The sequence below is a fragment of the Coregonus clupeaformis genome, unplaced genomic scaffold, assembly GCF_020615455.1.
Source record: "Coregonus clupeaformis isolate EN_2021a unplaced genomic scaffold, ASM2061545v1 scaf0924, whole genome shotgun sequence".
Classification (NCBI taxonomy): domain Eukaryota; kingdom Metazoa; phylum Chordata; class Actinopteri; order Salmoniformes; family Salmonidae; genus Coregonus; species Coregonus clupeaformis.
Window position 1 is genome coordinate 181083 of NW_025534378.1, and position 23670 is coordinate 204752.

Consider the following 23670-nt stretch of genomic DNA (forward strand, 5'->3'; position numbering starts at 1 on the left):
AAAAACATTTGAAATTGTAAGAAATGTCCAAATTGCAATCGTACAGTAGGGTTGCAAAATTCCATTCACTTTCCCAAAACTGTTCAGGTTTTCCATGAAATACTGGTTGGAAGATTCCCGGAATCTAGAGGGAATAGGCAGGGGAAACAGGGAATCCACCAACCCGGATTTCTGGAAAACCAGGGAATTTCTTTCAAGTTACTGTCATTTTGCATCCCTGGTATTAAATGTGTAGAATATACTCACGTGGTAATCAGGACTTTTGATGTCGTCGTCTGATTCTCTGATGCAGCGGTCCAGCAGGCGCTTAACAGGTACAGGGAGATGAGGTGAAATCACCTGGTTAATCACCTGGTTAATCACCTGGTTAATCACCTGGTTAACCTAATGGTCACTTGGGATTTTCCTCCACATTTATGTATTTGCAAAAGTCAACGCACAAGCATATTATCATGAACCCTTATTTTATCAAGTAAGTTGACTGAGAACTTGAACTTCTAGTTTTCAGCAATGGGATATAATATATTTGTTCTCAGGACACCCATGATAACTACATACAGTAGGCATATTGCTACGTTGCTCTCTTTTCTCAATATATTTTCTTCCTTCACCTACCTAAAAAAGTCGATGCTCGAACGTATCATCACTAACCCCTATTTTACCAAGAAAGTCGGAGCAAACCTTGCAAGACTCTGGCAGCAAGTCAACCAGGTCCAACACTGGACAACGTTGGCCAGCTTCATGTTTGAACGTCCTCAGGATGTGAGTACATCTGTAATACACAAACAGCAAACACATACACATGAACATATCTTTATCTGGAAGGACCCAAGAACATTATAAATAATTTCCGTGGACTGGATCGATAGAGTATTTTGTCTTCTGGACCGACCTGTCACTGTCTATGATGGAGTTAACCACGTCCTTCCTCCCATGTTGCAGTGCTTCGTGGAAGAAGGAGGCGTGGTTCTTGTTGAGGCTGATCTCCGCCCCTCTCCGCAGCAGCAGTGAGACTGCAGCTACATGGCCCTCCCGAATGAAACATAAAGGTTGTCTGAATGAAACATAAAGGTTGTCTGAATGAAACATAAAGGTTGTCTGAATGAAACATAAAGGTTGTCTGAATGAAACATAATGGTTGTCTGAATGAAACATAAAGGTGGTCTGAATGAAACATAAAGGTGGTCTGAATGAAACATAAAGGTTGTCTGAATGAAACATAAAGGTTGTCTGAATGAAACATAAAGGTTGTCCGAATGAAACATAAAGGTTGTCTGAATGAAACATAAAGGTTGTCTGAATGAAACATAAAGGTTGTCCGAATGAAACATAAAGGTTGTCCGAATGAAACATAAAGGTTGTCCGAATGAAACATAAAGGTTGTCTGAATGAAACATAATGGTTGTCTGAATGAAACATAAAGGTGGTCTGAATGAAACATAAATGTTGTTTGAATGAAACATAAAGGTTGTCTGAATGAAACATAAAAGTGGTCTGAATGAAACATAAAGGTTGTCTGAATGAAACATAAAGGTGGTCTGAATGAAACATAAAGGTTGTCTGAATGAAACATAAAGGTTGTCCGAATGAAACATAAAGGTTGTCCGAATGAAACATAAAGGTTGTCTGAATGAAACATAAAGGTTGTCCGAATGAAACATAAAGGTTGTCCGAATGAAACATAAAGGTTGTCCGAATGAAACATAAAGGTGGTCTGAATGAAACATAAAGGTTGTCTGAATGAAACATAATGGTTGTCCGAATGAAACATAAAGGTGGTCTGAATGAAACATAATGGTTGTCTGAATGAAACATAAAGGTTGTCTGAATGAAACATAAAGGTGGTCTGAATGAAACATAAAGGTTGTCTGAATGAAACATAAAGGTTGTCTGAATGAAACATAAAGGTTGTCTGAATGAAACATAAAGGTGGTCTGAATGAAACATAAAGGTTGTCTGAATGAAACATAAAGGTTGTCCGAATGAAACATAAAGGTTGTCCGAATGAAACATAAAGGTTGTCCGAATGAAACATAAAGGTTGTCCGAATGAAACATAAAGGTTGTCTGAATGAAACATAATGGTTGTCTGAATGAAACATAAAGGTGGTCTGAATGAAACATAATGGTTGTCTGAATGAAACATAATGGTTGTCTGAATGAAACATAAAGGTGGTCCGAATGAAACATAAAGGTTGTCTGAATGAAACATAAAGGTGGTCTGAATGAAACATAAAGGTTGTCTGAATGAAACATAATGGTGGTCTGAATGAAACATAAAGGTTGTCTGAATGAAACATAAAGGTTGTCTGAATGAAACATAAAGGTGGTCTGAATGAAACATAAAGGTTGTCCGAATGAAACATAAAGGTGGTCTGAATGAAACATAAAGGTGGTCTGAATGAAACATAATGGTTGTCCGAATGAAACATAAAGGTGGTCTGAATGAAACATAATGGTTGTCTGAATGAAACATAAAGGTTGTCTGAATGAAACATAAAGGTGGTCTGAATGAAACATAAAGGTTGTCTGAATGAAACATAAAGGTTGTCTGAATGAAACATAAAGGTTGTCCGAATGAAACATAAAGGTTGTCTGAATGAAACATAAAGGTTGTCTGAATGAAACATAAAGGTTGTCCGAATGAAACATAAAGGTTGTCCGAATGAAACATAAAGGTTGTCCGAATGAAACATAAAGGTTGTCTGAATGAAACATAATGGTTGTCTGAATGAAACATAAAGGTGGTCTGAATGAAACATAATGGTTGTCTGAATGAAACATAAATGTGGTCTGAATGAAACATAAAGGTGGTCTGAATGAAACATAAAGGTTGTCTGAATGAAACATAATGGTGGTCTGAATGAAACATAAAGGTTGTCCGAATGAAACATAAAGGTTGTCTGAATGAAACATAAAGGTGGTCTGAATGAAACATAAAGGTTGTCCGAACCCCATCCTCGTCCAGCTTGTCCAGTAGTTTGATGTTGGTTGCCAGGACGATCTTCACGGTCCGAGTGTACCCCTCCGCCGCGGCATGGTGTAGACAGGTCCACCCTTTGTAATCACTAACGAATAGAGAGACAGACATACAGACAGCACTGAGGACAAATACAGCAGGACTTAGTTACAATATCACACTGACATCCTCCTATGTGGGGTTGCAACTGTAGAAATCAAATGCATAGAATGGAGACTGGAGCCCCTAACCCTGGCTGTTTGACTGGTGAACTCATGGGTAAAGTCCCAATGGCTGCCTGGTATTGTGATGCAATCATTTCCGTGGTAATGTAGAATGTTTGTTCAAATGAAGTGGGCTTGTCAACAGAAGTGGGTGTATGGAAAGCGAATCAGCTAACTGGGCAGATTTGTTGCCACTCAACTGTTTTGAGAGGCTGATTGGGCTGCACAACGAGTCGATTGTTGACAACTGTAGCATTTTAGCGAACCCTTTTCCTAACCTTAACCTCATTCTCCTAACATGCCACGTTAATTATCCTAACCTTCTACGACCCTGCCTTACACAGGAAGCGGCACAGGTCCTAATCCAGGCCCTTGTCATCTCCCGTCTGGATTACTGCAACTCGCTGTTGGCTGGGCTCCCTGCCTGTGCCATTAAACCCCTACAACTCATCCAGAATGCCGCAGCCCGTCTGGTGTTCAACCTGGAGCACTGATGTCACACCGATCACTGTTGATCCACCCACTGATGTCACACACATAACTGTTGATCCACCCACTGATGTCACACCGATCACTGTTGATCCACCCACTGATGTCACACCGATCACTATTGATCCACCCACTTCTTTTGCAACGCCCACTTTCAGACACACTCCAAGTATGCAGTTTGCCATACTCAGAGTTATGGGTAACTGCAATGGCCGCCAGTCAACCCATTATGCCATCATTGACTTGAATGGGGACACCAGTTCTATTCATTCTATTTCTATGGTCAACTAACGTCCTCAAAATTCACAGGTCTCCCATAAATCCTGGTTGAAGAATTGCCAGATTTTCTGTTTATTCCCTCCTGATTCTAGTAATATTCCAACTGGGATTTCTGGATAACCAGGGACTTTTGGGACATTTACAGAAATGTTGGTGACCCAACTCCTAAGACAATATTTACAGATTGATTTGAATGTGGGTTGCAAACAGTTAGAGACCCAATTATGATCGTGGACTACAGGGAAAAAAAGAGGACTGAGCACGCCCCCATTCTCATCGACGGGGCTGTAGTGGAACAGGTTGAGAGCTTCAAGCTCCTTGGTGTCCACATCACCAACAAACTATCATGGTCCAAACACACCAAGACAGTTGTGAAGAGGGCACGACAAAGCCTATTCCCCCTCAGGAGACTGAAAAGATTTGGCATGGGTACTCAGATCCTCAAAAAGTTATGCAGCTGCACCATCGAGAGCATCCTGACTGGTTGCATCACCGCCTGGTATGGTAACTGCTCGGCCTCCGACCGCAAGGCACTACAGAGGGTAGTGCGTACGGCCCAGTATATCACTGGGGCCAAGCTTCCTGCCATCCAGCACCTCTACACCAGGCGGTGTCAGAGGAAGGCCCTAAAAAGACTCCAGCCACCCTAGTCATAGACTGTTCTCTCTGCTACCGCATGGAAAGCGGTACCGGAGCGCCAAGTCTAGGTCCAAAAGGCTTCTTAACAGCTTCTACCCCAAAGCCATAAGACTCCTGAACAGCTAATCATTGCTACCCAGACTATTTGCACTGCCCCCCCACCCCATCCTCTTTACGCTGCTGCTACTCTGTTAAGTATTTATGCATAGTCACTTTAACTCTACCCACATGTACATATTACCTAAATTACCTCGACTAACCGGTGCCCCCGCACATTGACTCTGTACCGGTACCCCCTGTATATAACCTCCCTACTGTTATTTTATTTTACTGCTGCTCTTTAAATATTTGCTTTTTAATTTTTTTTCATAAACTGCATTGTTGGTTAAGGGCTTGTAAGTAAGCATTTCACTGTAATGTATTCGGCGCATGTGGCAAATAACATCTGATTTGATTTGAAAATCCGTGCCAAAAAACCAGAGCAACTGTCTTCATAACTATGAACAGTAGGCCTATTAATGTACAGATGTTGTTAGTGTTGGTACCAGCGAAAGAGGGCTCCTTTACGAAGCAGCAGGTCCACCACCTTGGTGTGTCCCCCTCCAGAGGCCAGGTGTAGCGGGGTCAAGCCTCTCTCGTCCCCCTCGTTCAGCAGGCGGGAGTCTGGGATGGTCTCCAGCAGACGCTGGCAGGTGTTGACACGACCATACCTGATGAGAGGAGAGGAGGGTTATGGGTATACCTGGTGTTAATATGACCATACCTGATGAGAGGAGAGGAGGGTTATGGGTATACCTGGTGTTAATATGACCATACCTGATGAGAGGAGAGGAGGGTAATGGGTATACCTGGTGTTAATATGACCATACCTGATGAGACGGAAGAGGAGAGGAGGGTTATGGGTATACCTGGTGTTAATATGACCATACCTGATGAGAGGAGAGGAGGGTTATGGGTATACCTGGTGTTAATATGACCATACCTGATGAGACGGAAGAGGAGAGGAGGGTTATGGGTATACCTGGTGTTAATATGACCATACCTGATGAGAGGAGAGGAGGGTTATGGGTATACCTGGTGTTAATATGACCATACCTGATGAGACGGAAGAGGAGAGGAGGGTTATGGGTATACCTGGTGTTAATACAACAGATGTAGGATCTTAAAGTTTGCTCCAGCAGGAAAATAATCCTGCAGCAACAGGTAATTATTATGTTGATTATACACTGAGTGTACAAAACATTAGGAACATCTGCTCTTTCCATGACATTGACTGACCAGGTGAATCCAGGTGAATGCTTTGATCCTTTATTGATGTCACCTGTTAAATCCACTTCAATCAGTGCAGATGAAAGGGAGGACACAGGCCTTGAGACAATTGAGACATGTATTGTGTATGTGTGCCATTCAGAGGGTGAATGGGCAAGACAAAATATTGATGTGCCTTTGAACGGGGTATGATAGTAGGTGCCAGGCACACCGGTTTGAGTGTGTCAAGAACTGCAACCCTGCTGGGTTTTTCACGCTCAACAGTTTCCCGTGTGTATTAAGAATGGTCCACCAACCAAAGGACATCCAGCCAACTGTGGGGAGCACTGGAGTCAACATTGGCCAGCATCCCTGTGGACTGTTTCGACACCTTGTAGAGTCCATGCCCCAACGAACTGAGGCTGTTCTGAGGGCAAAAGGGGGGTCAAATCAATATTAGGAAGGTGTAATTCATGGCCATTTTTGTAGGGGTTGATAAATTTTTTGTGAGGGAAAATCAAGTCTGAAATTTCAATGTGGAAATTACAAACTTCAGATGCCTTTTTAAACCTCAAATACACTGCACGTTTTACTTTTCCTGCGTTGCAGGAAAGTTATCCTGCAACAGAGTGATCAAATTAAGATCCTACATCTGTATATGACCATACCTGAGACAGGAGAGAGGAGCAAAATGTGTGTTGGAGGAGAGAGAGGACGAGGAGGGGAGTAACAGGAAGAGGAAGAGGAATAGATGGAGTAAGAGGAGGAGGATGAGGAGGATGAGGAGGAACAGGAAGAGGTAGAGGAATGGATGGAGTAAGAGGAAGAGGGAGAGGAGGGGAGTAACAGGAAGAGGAAGAGGAATGGATGGAGTAAGAGGAGGAGGAAAAGAGAGAAGAGTGAAAGGCCTACTGCACCAACTTCAACAACAGGTATGTTACCATACCTACTATACCAACTATAGGAAGAGGTTGGGTTGGAGGATGGGGAGGAGGAGGATTTGACCCTGTGGTTTATCGTTCAGTATAAGTGATACCGGGCTTGAGGCTAAGGTATCACTGAATGCCACTTGTTTCACTTGTCTAATTCAGGGAATGATCAGTGTTGTAAAATACATCATCAAACAATTAATATTGGCTAATGTCCCCTCATTTCACACTATCAGGAGCATTCCATTACATGTTCATCCTTAATTGGATTCCACTGTAGCAAACACTCCATTGTGTATTATTAATAAATTGGTTAATGATCAAATCAGACTCGTTAGGTTTCACCTAGATGTAATGAATCAGAGATGACGACTGTCCCAAATGGCACCCTGTTCCCTATATAGTGCACTACTGTTGACCCGAGCCTTAGTGCACTTTACAAGGAATAGGGCACCAAATCAAATCAAATTTTATTGGTCACATGCCCCGAATACAACAGGTGCAGACATTACAGTGAAATGCTTACTTACAGCCCTTAACCAACAGTGCATTTATTTTTAACGAAAAAAGTTAAAATAAAACAACAACAAAAAAAAGTGTTGAGAAAAAAAAGAGCAGAAGTAAAATAAAGTGACAGTAGGGAGGCTATATATACAGGGGGGTACTGGTGCAGAGTCAATGTGCGGGGGCACCGGCTAGTTGAGGTAGTTGAGGTAATATGTACATGTGGGTAGAGTTAAAGTGACTATGCATAAATAATTAACAGAGTAGCAGCAGCGTAAAAAGGATGGGGTGGGGGGGCAGTGCAAATAGTCCGGGTAGCCATGGTTAGCTGTTCAGGAGTCTTATGGCTTGGGGGTAGAAGCTGTTGAGAAGTCTTTTGGACCTAGACTTGGCACTCCGGTGCCGCTTGCCATTTGGGACACCACCGAGCTCTATGGGTGTCAATCGTCTAAAGTGGCCTCCTCCCCTTCACCTGTGCTGAGCTGGAAAGACAGAATAGATGAAAGCAATACAGTGGGATTTATGATCTCTTCTCCATTCTTTTAGATCAATTTCATAGGAGATTAGAAAAATATTAGCCACTAAAGACAATATCAAATAATGGTTTTGGATAGTGTACAAAATAAATGATAGACTCCCTGCACAGAAATTTGTTTGTAAACTACAGTCGTGGTCAAAAGTTTTGAGAATGACACAAATACTAATTTTCACAAAGTCTGCTGCCTCAGTGTTGATTATGGCAGTTTGCATATACTCCAGAATGTCATGAAGAGTGATCAGATGAATTGCAATGAATTGCAAAATCCCTCTTTGCCATGAAAATGAACATAATCCCCAAAAAACTTTTCCACTGCATTTCAGCCCTGCCAAAAAAGGACCAGCTGACATCATGTCAGTGATTCTCTCGTTAACACAGCTGAGAGTGTTGACGAGGACAAGGCTGGAGATCACTCTGTCATGCTGATTGAGTTAGAATAACAGACTGGAAGCTTTAAAAAGGAGGGTGGTGCTTGAAATCATTGTTCTTCCTCTGTTAACCATAGTTACCTGCAAGGAAACACGTGCCGTCATCATTGCTTTGCACAAAAAGGGCTTCACAGGCAAGGATATTGCTGCTAGTAAGATTGCACCTAAATCAACCATTTATCAGATCATCAAGAACTTCAAGGAGAGAGGTTCAATTGTTGTGACGAAGGCGTCAGGGCGCCCAAGGAAGTCCAGCAAGCGCCAGGACCGTCTCCTAAAGTTGATTCAGCTGCGGGATCGGGGCACCACCAGTGCAGAGGTTGCTCAGGAATGGCAGCAGGCAGGTGTGAGTGCATCTGCATGCACAGTGAAGCAAAGACTTTTGGAGGATGGCCTGGTGTCAAGAAGGGCAGCAAAGAAGCCACTTCTCTCCAGGAAAAATATCAGGGACAGACTGATATTCTGCAAAAGGTACAGGGATTGGACTGCTGAGGACTGGGGTAAAGTCATTTTCTCTGATGAATCCCCTTTCCGATTGTTTAGGGCATCCGGAAAACACCTTGTCCGGAGAAGACAAGGTGAGCGCTACCATCCTGTCCTGTGTCATGTCAACAGTAAAGCATCCTGAGACCATTCTTATGTGGGGTTGCTTCTCAGCCAAGGGAGTGGGCTCACTCACAATTTTGCCTAAGAACACAGCCATGAATAAAGAATGGTACCAACACATTCTCCGAGAGCAACTTCTCCCAACCATCCAAGAACAATTTGGTGACGACCAATGCCTTTTCCAGCATGATGGAGCACCTTGCCATAAGGCAAAAGTGATAACTAAGTGGCTCGGGGAACAAAACATCAACATTTTGGGTGCATGGCCAGGAAACTCCCCAGACCTTAATCCCATTGAGAACTTGTGTTCAACCATCAAGAGGCAGGTGCACAAACAAAAACCCACAAATTCTGACAAACTACAAGCATTGATTATGCAAGAATGGGCTGCCATCAGTCAGGATGTGGCCCAGAAGTTAATTGACAGCATGCCAGGGAGGATTGCAGAGGCCTTGAAAAAGAAGAGTCAACACTGCAAATATTGACTCTTTGCATAAACTCAATGTAATTGTCAATAAAAGCCTTTGACACTTATGGAATGCTTGTAATTCTACTTCAGTATACCATAGTGACATCTGACAAAAATATCTCATACCGCTGAAGCAGCAAACTTTGTGAAGACAAATACTTGTGTCAATCTCAAAACTTTTGACCTTTAATGGCTATTAAAGGCAAGTTTGGCTGAAACCAGTCACTGTGGAGCTGCAGAGAAGAGCATCAGCTAAATGTATATTAGCATAGTATGTTACCCTATTAATAACGCCACTGACAGGATAGTGAAGATCATCCTTGTATGTTACCCTATTAATAACACCACTGACTGGGCAGTGAAGATTTGGCCTAGTTATGTTACCCTATTAATAACACCACTGACTGGGCAGTGATGATTTGGCCTAGTATGTTACCCTGTTAATAACACCACTGACTGGGCAGCGAAGTGTAGGGCAGACTTCTTGTCCTTGGACTTATGCTCCAGAGAGACCTGTAGAACCAGGATGTTGTTGACAGAGTGGTGGATGCCCAGTCTGCAGGTGTAGTGGAGCGGAGTGCAGCCCTCATTGTCCTCAGTACTCAACAGATCCTGCACACTGCTGTGCTGTAGGGGGGGGGGCAGGACACACACGTGTAAGAAAACAGTACAAACACACACACACACACACACTTGATCCCTGACTTCCCAAGAGCAGATAGACAGATGCTCTCTGCCACCCTAAAGGGTCAGCTGAAGTCTATTATCTCTGCTTCATTCTGGCCTGGCCGGAGACGCTTGGCAAAGCTCTAAATGGTTTTAATAAACTATGATTTGGCACAGAGAGATGGTAATACAGTTCAACAGTCAGCCTTGGAGAGATGGTAATACAGTTCAACAGTCAGCCTTGGAGAGATGGTAAAACAGTTCAACAGTCAGCCTTGGAGAGATGGTAATACAGTTCAGCAGTCAGCCTTGGAGAGATGGTAATACAGTTCAGCAGTCAGCCTTGGAGAGATGGTAATACAGTTCAACAGTCAGCCTTGGAGAGATGGTAATACAGTTCAACAGTCAGCCTTGGAGAGATGGTAATACAGTTCAGCAGTCAGCCTTGGAGAGATGGTAATACAGTTCAACAGTCAGCCTTGGAGAGATGGTAATACAGTTCAACAGTCAGCCTTGGAGAGATGGTAATACAGTTCAACAGTCAGCCTTGGAGAGATGGTAATACAGTTCAACAGTCAGCCTTGGAGAGATGGTAATACAGTTCAACAGTCAGAGAGATGGTAATACAGTTCAACAGTCAGAGAGATGGTAATACAGTTCAACAGTCAGCCTTGGAGAGATGGTAATACAGTTCAGCAGTCAGCCTTGGAGAGATGGTAATACAGTTCAGCAGTCAGCCTTGGAGAGATGGTAATACAGTTCAACAGTCAGCCTTGGAGAGATGGTAATACAGTTCAACAGTCAGCCTTGGTGCCCGTCCTATTCCCTTTATAGTGCACTACTTTTTTACCAGCTCTGGTCAAAAGTAGTGCACTATAAAAGGTGTAGTGTGCCATTTGGGATACACACTATTGGACTCTAGGAACAGACTCATAATGGTTTGTAGAGGTAGAGAGAACATAACAAATATCTTTAATAACAATTGGCAGTGTACTTGTAGCTGGCAAGAAAATGAATGGTGGCGGAAAGCGGTACGCTATCCCACCGTTAACGTTTATGCCTTTCCCTAACCTCGAAAACTAGTCTAGTCGCTTAACGTAACCCTCCTTGCCAACCATTTACATTTACGTCATTTAGCAGACGCTCTTATCCAGAGCGACTTACAAATTGGTGCATTCACCCTATAGCCAGTGGGGTAACCACTTTACAATAGTTTTTTTTTTTTTTTTTTTTTTGGGGGGTAGAAGGATTACTTTATCCTATCCCAGGTATTCCTTAAAGAGGTGGGGTTTCAAATGTCTCCGGAAGGTGGTGAGTGACTCCGCTGTCCTGGCGTCGTGAGGGAGCTTGTTCCACCAATGGGGTGCCAGAGCAGCGAACAGTTTTGACTGGGCTGAACCATAACCTCAGTGAAACTATACAGTATCTAAATCAAATAAAATTGTAGTTGTCACTTGCTTCGTAATCAACAGGTGTAGGCTAACAGTGAAATGCTTACTCATGTTCTGTTCCCAACAATGCAGAGAGAAATAACAGAAACATGATAACACGAGGAATAAAATATACAATGAGCAACGATAACTTGGCTGTATACACGGGGTACCAGTACAGAGTCAATGTGCAGAGGTACGAGGTAATTGAGGAAGATACAGTATGTACATAAAGGTAGGGATAAAGTGACTAGGCAACAGGATAGATAATAAACAGTAGCAGCAGCATATGTGACGAGTCATAAGAGTTTTGTGCAAAAAGAGTCAATGCAGATAGTCCGGATGGCTATTGGTCAACAATTTGTCTAACCATTTAGCAGTCTTATGGCTTGTGGGCAGAAGCTGTTCAGGGTCCTGTTGGTTCCAGACCTGGTGCATTGGTACCGCTTGCCGTGCGGTAGCAGGGAGAACAGTCTATGACTTGGGTGGCTGGAGTCTTTAACACTTTTTAGGGCCTTCCTCTGACACCGCCTGGTATAGAGGTCCTGGATGGCAGGAAGCTTGGCCCCAGTGATGTACTGGGCCGTACGCACTACCCTCTGTAGCGCTTTGCGGTCGGATGCAAAGCAGTTGCCATACCAGGCAGTGATGCAGCCAGTCAAGATGCTCTCAATGGTGCAGCTGTATAACTTTTTGAGGATCTGAGGGCCCATGCCGAATCTTTTAAGCCTCCTGGAAGGAAGAGGTGTTGTCATGCCTTCTTTACCACAGTGTTGATGTGTGTGGACCATGATAATTCCTTAGTGATGTGGACACCAAGGAATTTGAAGCTCTCGACCCGCTCAACTGCGATGTGTATGGGGGCGTGCTCGGCCCTCTGTTTCCTGTAGTCCACGATCAGCTCCTTTTGTCTTGCTGATGTTGACGGAGAGGTTGTTTTCGCGGCACCACGCTGCCAGGTCACTGACCTCCCTATAGGCTGTCTCATCGTCATCGGTGATGAGGCCAACCATGTCGTGTCGTCAGCAAACTTAACTTAATGTGGGTGAACAGGGAGTAGAGAAGGGCCCCCGTGTTGAGGGTCAGCGCGGCGGATGTGTTGTTCCCTACCTTTACCACCTGGGGGCGACTTGTCAGGAAGTCCAGGATCCAGACCAACCAACCACCCCACTGGGGTTTTACATTTACATTTTAGTCATTTAGCAGACGCTCTTATCCAGAGCAACTTACAGTTAGTGAGTGCATACTTTATATTTTTTTATTTTTTCATACTGGCCCCCCCCCCGTGGGAATCGAACCCACAACCCTGGCGTTGCAAACCAACATCCCCAGCCAGCCATTCCCTCCCCTACTTTGGACGACGCTGGGCCAATTGTGCGCCACCCCATGGGTCTCCCGGTCGCGGCCAGCTACGACAGAGCCTGGATTCGAACCAGGATCTCTAGTGGCACAGCTAGCACTGCGATGCAGTGCCTTAGACCACTGCGCCACTCGGGAGACATTTGGGTATGATCAGAGATGTCAACCTCCTCTTTACTAGGTGGATGGACACTACAGTACTACTCTGTGCACCACAAAACCTTATTTTTCTTCATTTCAAATCAAATCAAATCAAATTTTATTGGTCACATGCGCCGAATACAACAGGTGCAGACATCACAGTGAAATGCTTACTTACAGCCCTTAACCAACAGTGCATTTATTTTAGACAAAAAAGTAAAAATAAAACAACAACAAAAAAAGTGTTGAGAAAAAAAGAGCAGAAGTAAAAATAAAGTGACAGTAGGGAGGCTATATATACAGGAGGGTACCGGTGCAGAGTCAATGTGCGGGGGGCACCGGCTAGTTGAGGTAGTTGAGGTAATATGTACATGTGGGTAGAGTTAAAGTGACATATGCATAAATACTTAACAGAGTAGCAGCAGCGTAAAAAGGATGGGGTGGGGGGGGCAGTGCAAATAGTCCGGGTAGCCATGATTAGCTGTTCAGGAGTCTTATGGCTTGGGGGTAGAAGCTGTTGAGAAGACTTTTGGACCTAGACTTGGCACTCCGGTACCGCTTGCCGTGCGGTAGCAGAGAGAACAGTCTATGACTAGGGTGGCTGGAGTCTTTGACAATTTTGAGGGCCTTCCTCTGACACCGCCTGGTATAGAGGTCCTGGATGGCAGGAAGCTTTGCCCCAGTGATGTACTGGGCCGTACGCACTACCCTCTGTAGTGCCTTGCGGTCGGAGGCCAAACAGTTGCCATACCAGGTGGTGATGCAACCAGTCAGGATGCTCTCGATGGTGCAGCTGTAGAATTTTTTGAGGATCTGAGGACCCATGCCAAATCTTTTTAGTCTCCTGAAGGGGAATAGGCTTTGTCGTGCCCTCTTCACGACTGTCTTGGTGTGTTTGGACCATGATAGTTCGTTGGTGATGTGGACACCAAGGAACTTGAAGCTCTCAACCTGTTCCACTACAGCCCCGTCGATGAGAATGGGGGCGTGCTCAGTCCTCTTTTTTTTCCTGTAGTCCACAATCATCTCCTTTGTCTTGGTCACGTTGAGGGAGAGGTTGTTGTCCTGGCACCACACGGCCAGATCTCTGACCTCCTCCCTATAGGCTGTCTCATCGTTGTCGGTGATCAGGCCTACCACTGTTGTGTCGTCGGCAAACTTAATGATGGTGTTGGAGTCGTGCCTGGCCATGCAGTCATGGGTGAACAGGGAGTACAGGAGGGGTCTGAGCACGCACCCCTCAGGGGCCCCCTGTGTTGAGGATCATTGTGGCAGGTGTGTTGTTACCTACCCTTACCACCTGGGGGCGGCCCGTCAGGAAGTCCAGGATCCAGTTGCAGAGGGAGGTGTTTAGTCCCAGGATCCTTAGCTTACTGATGAGCTTAGAGGGCACTATGGTGTTGAATGCTGAGCTGTAGTCAATGAATAGCATTCTCACGTAGGTGTTCCTCTTGTCCAGGTGGGAAAGGGCAGTGTGGAGTGCAATAGAGATTGCATCATCTGTGGATCTGTTGGGGCGGTATGGAAATTGGAGTGGGTCTAGGGTTTCTGGGATAATGCTGTTGATGTGAGCCATGACCAGCCTTTCAAAGCACTTCATGGCTACAGACGTCAGTGCTACGGGTCGGTAGTCATTTAGGCAGGTTATCTTAGAGTCCTTGGGCACGGGGACTATGGTGGTCTGCTTGAAACATGTTGGTATTACAGACTCAGTCAGGGACATGTTGAAAATGTCAGTGAAGACACTTGCCAGTTGGTCAGCACATGCTCGGAGTACACGTCCTGGTAATCCGTCTGGCCCTGCGGCCTTGTGAATGTTGACCTGCTTAAAAGTCTTACTCACATCGGCTACGGAGGGCATGATCACATAGTCATCCGGAACAGCTGGTGCTCTCATGCATGCTTCAGTGTTGCTTGCCTCGAAGCGAGCATAGAAGTGGTTTAGCTCGTCTGGTAGGCTTGTGTCACTGGGCAGCTCGCGGCTGTGCTTCCCTTTGTAGTCTGTAATAGTTTTCAAGCCCTGCCACATCCGACGAGCGTCAGAGCCAATGTAGTACGATTCAATCTTAGACCTGTATTGACTCTTTGCCTGTTTGATGGTTCGTCGGAGGTCATAGCGGGATTTCTTATAAGCGTCCGGGTTAGAGTCCCGTTCCTTGAAAGCGGCAGCTCTACCCTTTAGCTCAGTGCGGATGTTTCCTGTAACCCATGGCTTCTGGTTGGGGGTATGTACGTACGGTCACTGTGGGGACGACATCATCGATGCACTTATTGATGAAGCCAGTGACTGATGTGGTGTACTCCTCAATGCTGTCTGAAGAATCCCCGGAACATGTTCCAGTCTGTGCTAGCAAAACAGTCCTGTAGCTTAGCATCTGCGTCATCTGACCACTTTTTTATTAACCGAGTCACTGGTGCTTCCTGCTTTAGTTTTTGCTTATAAGCAGGAATCAGGAGGATAGAGTTATGGTCAGATTTGCCAAATGGAGGGCGAGGGAGAGCTTTGTATGCGTCTCTGTGTGTGGAGTAAAGGTGGTCTAGAGTTTTTTTTCCTCTGGTTGCACATTTAACATGCTGGTAGAAATTAGGTAGAACGGATTTTAAGTTTCCCTGCATTAAAGTCCCCGGCCACTAGGAGCGCTGCATCTGGATGAGCGTTTTCCTGTTGATTAATGGCCTTGTACAACTCATTCAGTGCAATCTTAATGCCAGCTTTGGTTTGTGGTGGTAAATAGACAGCTATGAAAAATATAGATGAAAACTCTCTTGGTAAATAGTGTGGTCTACAGCTTATCATAAGATACTCTACCTCAGGCGAGCAAAACCTCGAGACTTCCTTAGTATTTGGTTTTGTGCACCAGCTGTTGTTTACAAATATACACAGACCGCCACCCCTTGTCTTACCAGAGTCAGCCGTTCTGTCCTGCCGATGTAGCGTATAGCCTGCTAGCTGAATGTTATCATTGTCGTCGTTCAGCCACGTCTCGGTGAAACATAAGATATTACAGTTTTTAATGTCCCGTTGGTAGGATAACCGTAATCTTAAATCGTCCATTTTATTTTCAAAATATTGAACGTTGGCTAATAGGATTGATGGAAGAGGCAGTTTACTGCTCGCCGTCGGATCCTTACAAGGCACCCGATCTCCGTCCACGATATCTCCGTCTCTTCCTCACGCGAATGACGGGGATTTGGGCCTTGTCGGGTGTCTGTATGATATCCTTCGCGGCCGCCTCGTTGAAGAAAAAATCTTCGTCCAATACGAGGTGAGTAATCGCTGTCCTGATATCCAGAAGCTCTTTTTGGTTATAAGAGACGATGGCAGAAACATTATGTACAAAATAAATTACAAATAACGCGGAAAAACACACATAATAGTACAATTGGTTAGAGGGCTGTAAAACGGCAGCCATCTTCTTCTTCTGCTGTGACCAACTGCTACATCACATACAACAGACTCTGCATATATATAGACATTATATATACAGTGCATTTGTAATGTTTTCAGACCCCCTGACTTTTTCCACATTTTGTTCTAAAATGGATTAACCTCTTACCTCGTTTTTTTTCTTCAATTTTCACCTAGAATGACATACCCAAATCTAACTTCCTGTAGCTCAGGACCTGAAGCAAGGATATGCATATTCCTGATACCATTTGAAAGGAAACACTTTGAAGTTTGTGGAAATGTGAAAGTAAGGTAGCAGAACATAACACATTAGATCTGGTAAAAGATAATACAGACAAAAAAACATGGGTTTTCTATTTATTTCTTTGTTCCATCATCTTTGAAATGCAAGAGAAAGGCCACAATATAATATTGCAGTTTTGGCGCAATTTTGATTTTGGCCACTAGATGGCAGAAGTGTGTAGGCAAAGTTTCAAATTGATTTACGTTTACATTTTAGTCATTTAGCAGACGCTCTTATCCAGAGCGATTTACAGTTAGTGAGTGCATACATTATTTTATTCCCCACGTGGGAAACGATTGATCCAGTGAAGCTTTGCAATACTGGACATTTTCAAGTACATGACTATAGAGAACATACAAAAATGATAAGGTAATACAAAATGTAAGTTTACACACTCCCAGGAATGTCATACATGATGGATCATTAGCTCATACAATAAGTTTAACACATCTAGATGGCCGGGTGGGTGGGTGTGGAGCCAGAGACAGCAGGGGTTCAAACTGTAGAACCCAGTTCCTACATTTGAATATAAAAATTGATTTTATCAAACAAACGATGCTACATTTTATCTCTGGGACCCTCAGAATGACAAATCAGAGCAAGATTACTGAATGTAAGTACATTATTTACCTTCAGAGGTGAATGTATGAAACCAGTTGCCGTGATACGTTTTTTGTTGTTGTGCACTCTCCTCAAACAATAGCATGGTATTTTTTCACTCTAATAGCTACTATAAATTGGACAGTGCAATTAGATTAACAAGAATTTAAGCTTTCTGCCCATATAAAACATGTCTATGTCCTGGAAAGTAAAATAAAAAAACAAAGAATTTCAACGTGCGTTTTTAGATTGTTGTGCCTTTATGGCGACAGGTAACCCTAGCAGTTAGGAGCGTTGGGCCAGTATCCGAAAGGTCGCTGGTTCAGATCCCCGAGCCGACTAGGTGAAAAATCTGTCTGTGCAAGGCACTTAACCCTAATTACTCCAGGGTCGCCGTCAATAATGGCTGATCCCTGGCTCTGACCCTACTCTCCTAGGGTGTGCAATAGGACAAATGTAGGCACCTAATTATTATTATTATTATCACTCATTTAAGTGTCTCAAAATGTTATGACATTATAGTTCTTGTAGCTGACAGTGTGGTGAATCAATTAACCTAAAACTTGATGGGGCCTATTACAGAAATGTCTGTATAAGCCAGAATGTCATGGTAGTGGAAAAACTGTCTGTATAAGCCAGAATGTCATGGTAGTGGAAAAACTGTCTGTATAAGCCAAAATGTCATGGTAGTGGAAAAACTGTCTGTATAAGCCAGAATGTCATGGTAGTGGAAAAACTGTCTGTATAAGCCAGAATGTCATGGTAGTGGAAAAACTGTCTGTATAAGCCAGAATGTCATGGTAGTGGAAAAACTGTCTGTATAACGCCAGAATGTCATGGTAGTGGAAAAACGGCAAAAAAACTGCCTTAGAACACACAAAAGTCTGTAACATGGACTCCACTGCAGCGCCGAACCTTAACGTAACCCTCGTTCCCTAACCCTTAACGTAACCCTCGTTTCTAACCCCGCCGAACCTTAACGTAACCCTCGTTCCTAACCCTTAACGTAACCCTCGTTCCTAACCCGCACCGAACCTTACGTAACCCTCGTTTCCTAACCCTTAACGTAACCCTGGTTACTAACCCGCGTCGAACCTTAACGTAACCCAGGTTCCTAACCCTTAACGTAACCCTGATTCCTAACCCGCTGCCCGAACCAACGTAACCCTGGTTCCTAACCCTAACCTTGATGAATTTCAACCCCTATTCCTAAACTTAAGTTTCCGTAACAACATACCTTTCCAAGCACTACTACCATTGGACATCATCTACCTGTAAGATGTCTCCTGCAAGGTTTTGAGGCCTTTGGGTTGCAGGATGGCCAGGTGGAGGAAGTTACATCCAGATTTGTCCTTTATGTTCACGTTGGCACCTTAAAAAGACAAACAAACACACACACACACAGACACACACAGACACACACAGACACACACGTCAAAACCTCAGTTTTGATCCACAGACATGTTGATGTTTGAATACAGTACCCTGCAATCACACCTGCAACCCTGTACTATTAAACACTCTGAATCTCTGAATCTGTAAAAGCTGACCTTTGGAGAGCAGAAGAGCCACAGTTCTCCATGCTCCACAGCTAGTAGCCAGCAGCAGGGGGGGAAGACCCTTACAGTCTAGGTAGTCAATGTCTGCACCCTGTCAACACAGAATTCAATACATTTGAGTCCCAAATGGCACCCTATTCCCTATATAGTGCACTACGTTTGACCAGTGCCCTGGCCAAACAGGTCCCATAGGCCCTAGTCAAAAGTAGTGCACTGTGTAGGAAATAGGGTGCCATTTGGGATGTAGATATTACAATACAGTTGCAGTAGCTCAAACCGGCACCTTATATGGAATAGTTTATGGGCAATATTCTTGTAGTGTGTTTACCTTTGAAATTAGGTGTCCGCCAACTCTGGTGTGTGTGTGTGTGTGTGTGTGTGTGTGTGTGTGTGTGTGTGTGTGTGTGCTTATGTACTGTATTTACCTTTGAAATGAGGTACTCCGCCAACTCTGTGTGATCAAATATAGTTGCCCTGGAAAAATAACATGCATTATATCACAGCTATAAACAGTCTTTTGTTTGCTTACACTGCCCTTTGCCCAATTAATATACTCAACAAAAATATAAACGCAACATGCAACAATTTCAAAGATTTTACTGAGTTACAGTTCATATAAGGAAGTCAGTCAATTGAAATGAATAAATTAGGCTCTAATCTATGGATTTCACATGACTGGGCAGGGGTGTAGCCATGGGTGGACCTGGGAGGGCATAGACCCACCCACTTTGAGAGCCAGGCCCCCCTCAGACGATCCCAAAGGTCGAAAGCCGGATGTGGGGGGTCCTGGGATGGCGTGGTTACACGTGGTCTAGGGCTCTAGTCAAAAGTAGTGCACTAAATAGGGAATAGGGTGTGATTTGGGACGCACCGTAGGTATTAGGCCAGTTGTGAGGTCACCACCCTTACACTATGACTAATGGTTCATTTGTAAACACAACCTTTGTCACGAGCAAACATTGTCCTGACTCCTGAACCGTGTTTGGTTCTGTTCACAATAGAATGGAATGTCTAGGATGTCTGGTTATCATGGATCACTTCATGAGTCTAATAAATATATGAACTAAATAACATTCAAATGAATGAATGAATGAACAAATATATAAATGAATGAATGAATGAATGAACAAACTCTCCCACCTGTGTAAAGGTGTCTGGCTGGCTCCATCAGGCAGGTTAATGATGCGGTCCAGTCTGCTGTAGGAGGACAGCATCAGTTTAACAGCTTCTGTAGCTCCCTGGGAACAGGCAAAGTGAAGCGCTGTGGACCGGTCCACCTGGAGTACAGTACACAGTACACACACACACACACACACACACACACACACACACACACACACACACACACACACACGCTGGTTAAGTGTATCACGGAATTGCAGACACAGAAATGTGAAAAATAATAATAATAATAATCAGAAAACACAGACCTATTTCCTTTTATCTAGTCCTGTATGTGTAACCATAGAGACATAAAGCGAAGAGTTAGGCAATAGAGATGGGCATCTCAGTGTAAAGTAAGGCTATGTCCCAGGGAGGTAGAGAGAAGAAGTAATACAAGCCTTTTAATGAGATGTGCATGAATTGCAGGAACAGGGCAGAGGTCACTGTACTCACCTCCACGTACAGTACAGTACAGGAAGTGGAGGTCAGTACAGGAAGTGGAGATCAGTACAATAAGTGAAGTTCAATACAGGAAGTGGAGATCATTTCAGGAAGTGGAGATCAATACAGTACATTAATAAGTTGAGGTCAGTACAGTACATTAATAACTAGAGGTCAGTTCAGTAAGTGGAGGTCAGTACAGGAAGTGGAGGTCAGTACAGGAAGTGGAGGTCAGTACAGGAAGTGGAGGTCAGTACAGGAAGTGGAGATCATCTCAGTAAGTGGAGGTCAGTTCCAGTACGTTAATAAGTGATCAGTTAAATACAGTAAGTGGAGGTTATTAGTATCAATCGAGCTATCTGGGGCTATTACTGTCTGTCTGCACTCTCTAGACTTCTGCTCCTGCATCTGAACTGGAGTTCAGTCCTTAATGGCACCCTTTTCCATTTAAAGTGCACTTTTGACCAGAGCACATAGGGCCCTGGTCAAAAGTAGTGCACTATATAGGGGAAAAGGGTGCCATTGGGATGCCCCTGTGTCTGTCTGTGAGTAAAGCCATTTGAAGATCCTAAGAAGACCATAAGCAGATCCCTTGCCTACAAAGTGGTCTACATGTGCACAAAAGAAAAGCCCCTACTGTAAATACGATTCAATTTAAAATAATTTTTCAAACGTGAGAGAAATAATTAGCACAAACCCAAGAATCTTTATGATTCTAATCGTCCTGTGGTAGCTAATACATTGGGAAACTTTTGGATGATTTGTGACTCGTTTCAGTAAACCAGGCATATGTCGCATCACTACTTCACAGGAGAGGCATTTGAGCGTGAACATGTATTTTTTATCAAAATGCGTTTTTGGGCAGAAATGTCATCTGGAACATGTAAACTTTCATGTGCCTTAATAACAAACTTGTATTCCATCCATAAATATGAATACAATTGTTAAATTACGAGCCTAGTTGGTTTAGCCACGGAAAAAGAGAGGAACCTTTCCACTAGCCATGATTGGCTGAGATAATGGATGGAGTGGACATGCCTGGAGATGAGTTTCGATTGGTCTGCCATGTAGCATGCTTCTGTCTATACCGTGAGCTGTTCAGTATGCATTGACAGTCCTTTCTACCGCGCGCCGTTTTTGAAAGATATAATGTTAGCCATCGAGAACTACAAAAGTTGTGCTACTTTTCTCAACAACATTGATGCCCTGAATTTAGTAGGCGCTATCGACAGATCAGTTGGAAAAAGTGATGGGCGCTTTCTGCACACGCCACGGTCAGTGTGAAATGGAGTGACTTGACACAACGCTGTCCAAACAAGATGTAGCTACAAACAAAACAGAGTTAAATGGTTCCAGTCTGCCGTGAAGCATTCATCCATGTATATGGGTAAGAGTCTAGCTACGTTTTCACATATACGTTTCTAATTTTGTCAGAAAGTCGTTTTTATTGTAAGTTAAAGCATACTGTTAGTTAGCTAGTGAACGTTAGCTTGATGGCTCGTTAGCTAATGTTAAGTGTATGATATGTGTAGTAATATTATTGCTAGTTATAGCCTAATGCTAGCTCGCTAACACTGAACCTAGTTTGTTAGCTTTAGCTACCTGCAGATTCATACTACAGCTATGACAATGTTTGTATTGGTAGTAGTATGAGTTGGGATTATGCCAGTTCATTGTTTAGCTAGCTAGCTACCTAACTAGCTATCTACAGTGGCTTGCGAAAGTATTCACCCCCCTTGGCATTTTTCCTATTTTGTTGCCTTACAACCTGGTATTAAAATAATTGATTTTGGGGGGGTTTGTATCATTTGATTTACACAACATGCCTAACACTTTGAAGATGCAAAATATTTTTATTGTGAAATAAAGAAGAAATAAAAATAAAAAACAGAAAGCTTGAGCATGCATAACTATTCAAACCCCCCCAAAGTCAATACTTTGTAGAGCCACCTTTGCAGCAATTACAGCTACAAGTCTCTTGGGGTATGTCTCTATAAGCTTGGCACTTCTAGCCACTGGGATTTTTGCCCATTCTTCAAAGCAAAACTGCTCCAACTCTTTTAAGTTGGATGGGTTCCACTTCAGTGTACAGCAATCTTTAAGTCATACCACAGATTCTCAATTGGATTGAGGTCTGGGCTTTGACTAGGCCATTCCAAGACATTTAAATGTTTCCCTTTAAACCACTCAAGTGCTGCTTTAGCAGTATGCCTAGGGTCATTGTCCTGCTGGAAGGTGAACCTCCCTCCCAGTCTCAAATCTCTGGAAGACTGAAACAGGTTTCCCTCAAGAATTTCCCTGTATTTAGCGCCATCCATCGTTCCTTCAATTCTGACCAGTTTCCCAGTCCCTGCCGAGTGAAAAAACATCCCACAGCATGATGCTGCCACCACCTTGCTTCACTGTGGGGATGGTGTTCTTGGGGTTATGAGAGGTGTTGGGTTTGCGCCAGACATAGCGTTTTCCTTGATGGCCAAAAGCTCAATTTTATTCTCAACTGACCAGAGTACCTTCTTCCATATGTTTGGGGAGTCTCCCACATGCCCTTTGGCAAACACCTAACGTGTTTGCTTATTTTTTTCTTTAAGCAATGGCTTTTTCTGGCCACTCTTCCGTAAAGTCCAGCTCTGTGGAGTGTATGGCTTAAAGTGGTCCTATGGACAGATACTCCAATCCCCGCTGTGGAGCTTTGCAGGTCCTTCAGGGTTATCTTTGGTCTCTTTGTTGCCCCTCTGATTAATGCCCTCCTTGCCTGGTCCGTGAGTTTTGGTGGGTGGCCCTCTCTTGGCAGGTTTGTTGTGGTGCAATATTCTTCCATTTTTTAATAATGGATTTAATGGTGCTCCGTGGGATGTTCAAAGTTTCTGATATTTTTTATAACCCAACTCTGATCTGTACTTCTCCACAACTTTGTCCCTGACCTGTTTGGAGAGCTCCTTGGTCTTCATGGTGCCGCTTGCTTGGTGGTGCCCTTGCTTAATGGTGTTGCAGACTCTGGGGCCTTTCAGAACAGGTGTAGGATTTTTATGAATTTATTTGCAAATTATGGTGGAAAATAAGTGTTTGGTCAATAACAAAAGTTTCTCAATACTTTGTTATATACCCTTTGTTGGCAATGACACAGGTCAAACGTTTTCTGTAAGTCTTCACGAAGGTTTTCACACACTGTTGCTGGTATTTTGGCCCATTCCTCCATGCAGATCTGCTCTAGAGCAGTGATGTTTTGGGGCTGTCGCTGGGCAACACGGACTTTCAACTCCCTCCAAAGATTTTCTATGGGGTTGAGATCTGGAGACTGGCTAGGCCA

General features: G+C 43.8%; 1 pseudogene; it reads right to left on the bottom strand.

Moving 5' to 3' along the window:
- Positions 1-23670, bottom strand: part of LOC121549452 — a 62332-nt pseudogene that overhangs the window by 33468 nt on the left and 5194 nt on the right.